This window comes from Schistocerca americana, chromosome 5 (genome assembly GCF_021461395.2).
Source record: "Schistocerca americana isolate TAMUIC-IGC-003095 chromosome 5, iqSchAmer2.1, whole genome shotgun sequence".
In the NCBI taxonomy this organism is placed as follows: Eukaryota; Metazoa; Arthropoda; class Insecta; order Orthoptera; family Acrididae; genus Schistocerca; species Schistocerca americana.
The window spans coordinates 630,908,416-630,916,831 of record NC_060123.1 but is presented as its reverse complement, the minus strand read 5'-3'; positions in this window follow the sequence as shown (position 1 = coordinate 630,916,831).

The following is an 8,416-nucleotide window of genomic DNA, read 5'->3' as shown; positions in this document are numbered from 1 at the left end:
GAGGCTGTAAAATGGTTTCATATAGTTTTTGTTACGCACAATAGGGGACCGCATCCCAACAATGAAAAGCCCCTCTATACCGTAAAACCAGCCTCTATGTGGTTCTCTGTTGCTACTACACATAATGCCAGGTAAAACACTTCCTCTGGATTGCCACAGAATATAAGGGATCACAACAAATCGCTCGTTTCTAGTAGTCCACTGTCCAGTGAATCTTTTTCTACGTCATCCTGCTTCGCTTAGTATTGACTATAGGGCTGTATGACTGATGAGGAGCTGCACAACCTTTGTACCACATTCTTTGTATCTCCCCATGCACAGTCATTGTGCTAGCAGGACTGTTGGTAGCACTTGGGAACTCAAGAGTGATTCCTTCTGCTGATTTCACACATTTTTTACAGCCCTCCTCCGTAATGCTCGACTCTCCCAATTCGCCAGTACATGAGGTTTGTCTCGTCTTTGTATAGCTGTCTGAGCCTTGCTCTCTCCAACCTATGCGTTTTCGTGAACTTCGCTGTTTGTGTTTGGTTTCCCGCCCTTGTCGCGGTTACGTCGTGGTTGTTCTCCCTTCTACGTGTGGCAGCAGTGAAGCGTATCGATATTTGAGCCGTGTACCATCTTTGGTTTGGTGCATATAGTTTCTGACAAGGGAGTCTGGAGTAAGTCGGTCGGTTGTTGCGGACGAGGGAAGTTCTCCGCGCGGTGCAGTCGGCTGGGGCCGCTGTCAGTCCCTACGTAGTGTCGGAGCGTGTGTGGAGATGTCCGATCGCTACGAGCTTCGTGGTTCACTGACTCAGGACGTCAAAGTTGAGTAGTGTTTCAACTACCCAAGCCACGTCTATTCATGTTGTGGTGGTTCGCTTCCGTGGTTTGCTGTTGGGGAGGTTTTCCGGTGAGCAACACCGAGTGGTTCTACTGCTCAGATTTAGCCGCCATGCGGTGGAATTAACTATTTTGGTCGACTACGATTTGAGTGCACCAGTGGAATTTTCTGTCTTGTGGCCGTTAGTGTTCTGGTTACCTGCCTTGGCACTGACGTAAATTCAGGCAGTGTTCTTTTGAGTGAGTTAACTATTACCGTCTTCCAAATTCAAGTGTGCCAGCGGAATTTTCTGCCTAGTGGTCCTTAATGTTCCGGTTACCTGCCCTGGCCACTAACGTAATTTCAGGCAGCGTCCTTTCTTCACCTGTTGTCGCTGTCCAACATGGTGTGTAATTTTGACAGCTAATACGTACTCCATTGTGGATTGTCATGTTTGTAAGATTTCCGGTTGGGGTTCTCATGTACTGATTGACGGGAAGCAAGTTGTTGTGTCGGTAGGTCTGTGGCTGCCCCCTGGTTAGGCTCCGACGGATCACGTATAGCTGGGCTCACCACCTGTCTCACCTAAGTGAACAAGGGCAGGCCGACCTACCTGGAGGCCTTCTGAGTGCCACCAGTGTTTAATTACCTGTTGTCAGCTATTTTAAATTTTAGGCTTATCATTATTGTTTGTTTCTTAAAATCTTGAAAATTAATTTTTAAATTTATCTTTCAAGCTTAAACACTGTGCCCTACCTGCCATTAAAGGTTGATTGTGGCCCTCAGCCATTGGTATTGCACCTCGCGTATGTTGTTTCTTTACATTATTTTATTGCTTTCTTAATTGGATTTTTATCTTGTTGATTTTTAAGATTTCTTGTTGTTAAACATGCTGGCCTTCTGCCTTTAAAGGTGTATGGTAATATATTTCTGAAGTTTTGAAATTTAATTGTGGCCCTTAGCCATTTGTGTTGCATCTTGTATATGTTGCCTTTTGGGTTTTAAATTGCTATCTTAATGGAATTTTTGATTTTTTTTTAAGATTTCTTGTTGGCCTTCGGCCTTTAAAGATCTATGGTAATATATTCTAAAATTTTGGAAATTAATTTTTGCCTTCAGCCATTTGTATTGCGCTTCGCATATGTCGTTTTTTGAATGATATTATTGCTATCTTAATTGAACTTTTATCTTGTTAAGATTTCTTGTTGGAGGCCTTCAGCCGTGAAAGGGTTGCTAAATTACAATAAATGACAATTAGAAGCAGAAACTGACTTCAACCCTTGGCCCTTTCCACAATCCTATTATTCGTTCTGCCCAGCGTGTTTAGCGGGCGCTTCACCGTCGTTGTTCGTCCACATTTCCGCATCACAGCTGAAACACCACCAGTCGACTTGGGCAGCTTTCGAAAGGAGTAAATGTCCCTGATCTACTTGTTCTCCAAATGACATCCAACGACCAGTCCACATTCGAAGTCTCTGACCTTTCCTGACCAACCCATACCGCTGTTACCGATTCTCTACTGACAACGCAATATTCCTCGTCTTCTTCTGTGTTGGTAGGCCCGTCTCTCGTGACATCTACTGTTCAATTTCGCATAAGATACGAGTATCCGCTTACTTTCAATCACGTGGTCTTTTCCTATGTTAAATAATTCATCCTAGAAATGCGTTTGATGTAACGGGAGGGAAATTTGCCAAATTGGTTTAAAGCTGGAGGGTGAATGCGCGTCGCAATATTCGTGGAATGCAGTTGCCGGCGGCCGTTTAATTAGAGCTTAGCTGGTAGAGCCGCTGATCGCTGGATCAGCGGGCTGCTTTTTCACACGCAGTTGGGCGCCCACTGACATCTGGTCGCTCGGATAGGCAAGTTCGGGGCGTCGTCATTCTTCGCAGCGGTCGTTTTGCAGAGGCGATGAGGTAAGAGGCGCGACTGAAGGACGCAGCTAGGTGAAGGACGAGACACCGACATCCGTTCGTGAAATGTGCTGTCTTGCAGAGGAGTGACTCGTTTCAACTGTGGATGTGTTTGAACTAACAATTGATGAGCTTACAACTAAAGTAGCCCGGCTTAAACTGTTCCAATCGAAGAAAAATTATAGGATGGCGCAGAGCAGCTTGCTTATATAGAAATGCGTTTTACAAAAGTAATTTAGCTATATATTTAATTCTTTGAAGAGCATCAAGTACGACACTTAAATTTTATGTTTATACAGTTTTAAAGATGGTATCAGGCAGGAGCAGTCCATTATTCGTAACGTATTGCCTCAATCGACCTCGGAACTTCCCTTTATCTCTTTCCAGTATATCGAGGGGTATGTTGGCGACATGTTGACGAATGTTGTTCTTCGGGTGAGCCAGGGACCTAGGACGATCGAAGTGTTGCCGCAAGACGGTGATTGACGCATGACTGTGTGTGTCGCGACACTGTCCTACTGGAATCACACGTCCCTCCACATGCATCTCATTGACTGTTGGCAGGAAACGCTCTTGAATCACATGAACATAACAGTCAGAAGCCACAGACACTTCCCATTCGTTTTCTTCAATAAACATAGATTGGTTCAAATGGCTCTGAGCACTATGGGACTCAACTGCTGTGGTCATAAGTCCCCTAGAACTTAGAACTACTTAAACCTAACTAACCTAAGGACATCACACACATCCATGCCCGAAGCAGGATTCGAACCTGCGACCGTAGCGGTCGTGCGGTTCCAGACTGTAGCGCCTTTAACCGCTCGGCCACAATAAACATAGACCATTTATTCCAAATCGCTATGCTACGCACTTTTACGGCGTTTAGTCAGCGCTGGAACGCCAATCGGGAACTACAGAGAAGAGACGGCTGCGAGAAGAGGTCAGCCAGTCGCACGCTGACTGACCTCCCTCTAGGACGACATCGCAACAGCAGCGGCCACTAGGTGAAGAGGGCGTAAACGCCGCGCCTGACTGGTAGCGCCCACTTCGATAGCAGCTTCACTTCGTTAGCCGAAGCATTGTAGCCTCCACCATTAGCTATCTCTACGTAGCACAGACTTGAGTTTGTCTGTACTGAAGAAAGCTGATTTTTTGTATGTCGACCTTTGCTTGCGACACATCTATCGAAGTTAAGTATTGTATTTGTCTTGTTATAATAAGACTCATTTATACGAGCTGTTTGATTGTTTGTCTAGCGTTCCGAGTATGCAGGATTCCTCGACACAACGTGCACCAGACAGTTGGAACTTCGTGAATATAGGGGGCACTGGTGAAGTTGACTTGGGGGGGGGGGGGGGGGGGTGGTTTCAGGGGTCCAATAGCGCATGTTCTGCTTAATTACAAATCAAAAAAGATGGAAGTGAGCCTCATCAATGAAGAATACGAATGTGTCCTGAGGCACGCCAAGAAGTGCCTCACAAGCATTTTCTCGAGCAAAAAAATCGCATGGATTAACTTCCTGCACCACAGTCAATTTTGTAGAAACGTAATGTTAGTTCTTCTTAAGAATTCACCCAACACAACGCGCTAACCCAGCAGCAGCTGCTTGTTTGCGGTTCGCATAACTTGAAGCCTTACCACGTCAACGTTTTGGAGTGCCCTTACTGTTCGTGGAAGCCCAGGCTTGATTTCTTCACATTTCTTGAAGTTGTTTTCACGCAATACAGTCGACTGCTGGCCAGGAACACTTTCAGGTGGTGCAGTATTGAAATGGGTACGGAATGCACGTTGCGTGGCAACGATTGGGCGACCTTGACGACGAATGCGCGCTCCACCTTCGTCCACTCCAAAGATAATATCTAAACCAAGCGGACCTGCCACTCTACGCTCCACTCTCTCGGGGCGACCGTCACCTCAAGCCGCCATATCCAAACAACCACGCTGCTCTGCACAACACCGCATTTTATAAAAACCGATGTTCTACCAAGCGTAAAGATCGTTTCACTCTGGATTTGTGTACAATCGATGATTGAAAATAGGACTCTGGTGAGCTGCAATTTGCCTACAGAAGTGATTATATATAGAGTGGACAAAATAATGTTGCTCCGGATTTCATGTATCTCAAGATACGCAACACAACGTACATCATCCATCCCAGGTGGCGGTAATACTCTTTGGGTTGTCCGGCTTAAAGAGCGTGAAATGTTTTATGGGCCAGTTTTACTTCGCCTGACCCGAAGAAACATAGTTACAGACCATATTAGCATATTAGAATTATGCTCATGGCTACGGAACTCATATCAGTTTGCACTAGCGGGAGGAGCATGTCATGTAGAACGGCTTGTTAGATCTTGGTGCGACAGGGTATAACATGCAAATCGGGCGAGAACTTGCTCGTAATTCTGCAAGGAGCATCCCTTCTTCAGCTGCCTGTATCCATCCCTCAGCGATCAAGAAGAGAAAATGAGACAAATAACATCTTGCACAGAGGTTTACAACTACTTGCTTTGAAATAGGATTTTAGAACATACAATGTGTACGAACGTTATGAAGCATCTCGAAGGGAACGACCTGATGTCACGTAGCATGGATTTAGACAATATCGTTCTTGTAAAACAACTGGCTCCTTATTCGCGTGGTGTGATAAGTCCTATCGTCAGGGTTTCTCAAATCGATTCCATATTTCCAGAATTCCAGAAGGTTTTGATGCCGTTCCTCACAAGCTACTCATAATAAAACTGTATTGTCGTATCTCGAAAGACATCATGTTTACGCCAGTGACTGTTAAACTTTTTTATTTCCACTATTGCAATTTCGGCTATAGGCCGTTATCAAGGGCAGTTGTTTTGGCTTTAAGCCATGTCTACTTTACATTTATATGTCGTTTTCATTTGCTATATACTAATGACAATGACACATAAATGTGTCAGCTTGTGTAAAGTAGACATGGCTTAAAGCCCAAAACAACTGCCCTTGATAATGGCCTAAGGCCGAAATTGGAATAGTGGAAATAAAAAGTTTAAAAGTCAGTGGTGTAAACATGATGTCTTTCAAGAAATTTCACATGACTGTGAATCCCAGTTATGAATAGTTAATGTATTGTCGTAGTTGTATGACTGGATCGCGATTTCCTGGCAGAAGGGTCCCAGTTAGTAGCAACTGACGGGAATCCATCGCGTAAAACAGAAATGATATCTAGCGTTCCGTAAACAGACGTCACAGGCAGTATGTTGTTGCTAATCTATGTGCCGGCCGAAGTGGCCGTGCGGTTAAAGGCGCTGCAGCCTGGAACCGCAAGACCGCTACGGTCGCAGGTTCGAATCCTGCCTCGGGCATGGATGTTTGTGATGTCCTTAGGTTAGTTAGGTTTAACTAGTTCTAAGTTCTAGGGGACTAATGACCTCAGCAGTTGAGTCCCATAGTGCTCAGAGCCATTTTGCTAATCTATGTAAACCATTTACGGGATAATCTGAGCAGCCCTCTTAAATTTTTTGCAGAGGATTCTTTATTTGTGACTATCACAAAATTGCACTGTGTCACAGAGGGGGTCTAATCTCGATAACGTCGAATATCACAGTTAACGCTAATTTTAACGATTAATGAAAACCACCTCCGTTGTGTTATTACACACTTATTGAGCTACAACCGGATTCGTTCTTAGAATATCTCCAAGCTGCCAAGTTGTGCTAAAATCATGTAATAAATGGTCTGGTTGTCGTAAGTAACGTTAAAGACCAAAGCTAGAAACAATCATCACGAACATTCTGCCGACTACCTGGCTGAAATATGGCGAGCATGTACGGCATATTGCTGCGTACAGTAAACCGTCCAGACAGCGGCTGTCCTCGAGAGAGGTAAACATGTAAACATAGTACTTAGCGGCCTCTGTCGAGTGCAGTGTGACAGTCGACTATCGCACCCGACAGAGGCTGCCAGAGTACTGTGTTTACATGTTTGCCTCTCTCGTGGACCGGCCCTTGTCTGGACAGTTAACTTAACGCAGCACGCCGTGCCTGCTAGCCATACTTTAGCCAGGGGGTCTGCAGAATGTTCGTGATCATTGTTTCTAGTTTTGATCTTTAACATCTCGTACGATAACCAGTCCATTTATACCATGACTTTAGCACAGCTCGGCAACCTGAAAATGTTCTCGTAACAAAACAGATTGGAGCACAAAAGGTGTGTAACAACACAATGGGTGTGGTTTTCATTAAATGCAAAAAAAGTAAGTGACTTTGTAATTCCGCAATCTGCATCGCCACCTCGCAGAAATGGGTTCGCGTTAATCTCGTTGCCTTTCTGTGTGCACCTCGCCGATGTCCACCAGTTATCATCACCGCGCGCCGAATCTCCAGCGCTCAGCTGGAACGAGAAACTCTTGTTTGCGCAGCTAGAGCGATCCGACCCAGTGCAAATTAGGCGGTCACTCGTTTAATTGGATGAACAGCAGATTAATTTTATAATTAAAGCTATAATGATTTAATTGAAGCCTACAGATAATTAATACGAGAACTGCGGGCGGGGGTGCGTGTGAGTTGCGTTTTGGACGTGCGCCGGTTCGTTCAAACACGCATTGCACAGTGGGTGGCGAATGTTGCCGCCAAGCGAAGGGAATTTCATGTTGCGTCATGGTGGCTGCAGCAATACTGAATACAGATTATTGAAAAATTCGGCCGTAGCTCGAGGGGACGCAGTTTACAGTGGAAGGAGAAAAGAAACAGTAAAGGAGATGTGTGTCTCATTAACAAACATGAACAAGTGCTCATAGCTCCTCAGGTATGCATTTTAGAGCACATGTTCAATGGACATTTTTTGTTGTTTTGTACGGTACTACCACCTCTGAAAGTTGGCTACCCAACAGTCTTAACAACAAAGTACCAGTACATGTACTTCACTGTCAGAGGTGTCAGAACGATTTTCGCTTTTTGTGCTTTCAACATTGCAGCCCAGTCAGCAATCGTGATAATCTAATATATACGAAACTATCAGCCTCGATTGTGGTAATGAAACCAACCTTTACCTAGGTTTCAGAGCAAATAATTGTGCTTTCTTCAGAAGGTATACCTGAATCTAAAATGTGTCTAAGAGGGTATGATCTAGAAATAGGCTGTTTTACTTTTATTCCTAGACCATGCCCTCTTAGACAAATTGTAGATTCAGGTATATCTTCTGAAGAAGTCTCAATTATTTGGGCTTAAACCTAAGTAAAGGTTGGTGTCATTACCGCAATCGAAGCTGATAGTTTCTTATACATTTTCGCTTTTAACTTTCGGCTCGTTCGTTTCCTGTACAGGGACCCTTACCTCAGTTTGGTACATTTATGTCTCATCCGAGAAAGTTTGTAACATCATCACATTATCCTATATACGCATATATTTACAAGCGTCGGAGCCTATAGCTTTGACGCTCTGTATCGTCGATGAATGACGTTTCTGGACGTGGGTTCCTATGTGTAAGTTGATCTACTAAGTTCCCTCTACAACCTCCAGAAATGTGTAACATAAATTGTAAAGCACCCCGTACAAGTGCTTTCAACGTTGGTGAGAACAGTTAGATGTTAAGCCTATCGTTATTTTATCAGTACTGCTGTTTGCAAAATGTGTTACGAATAAAGTTAGTAGTAAAGAAATAATGAATTAAAAGTTATCCGTCATGCTGAAAGTTTATTGCATGAACAACGAAAATGCAATAAGCGATAGAC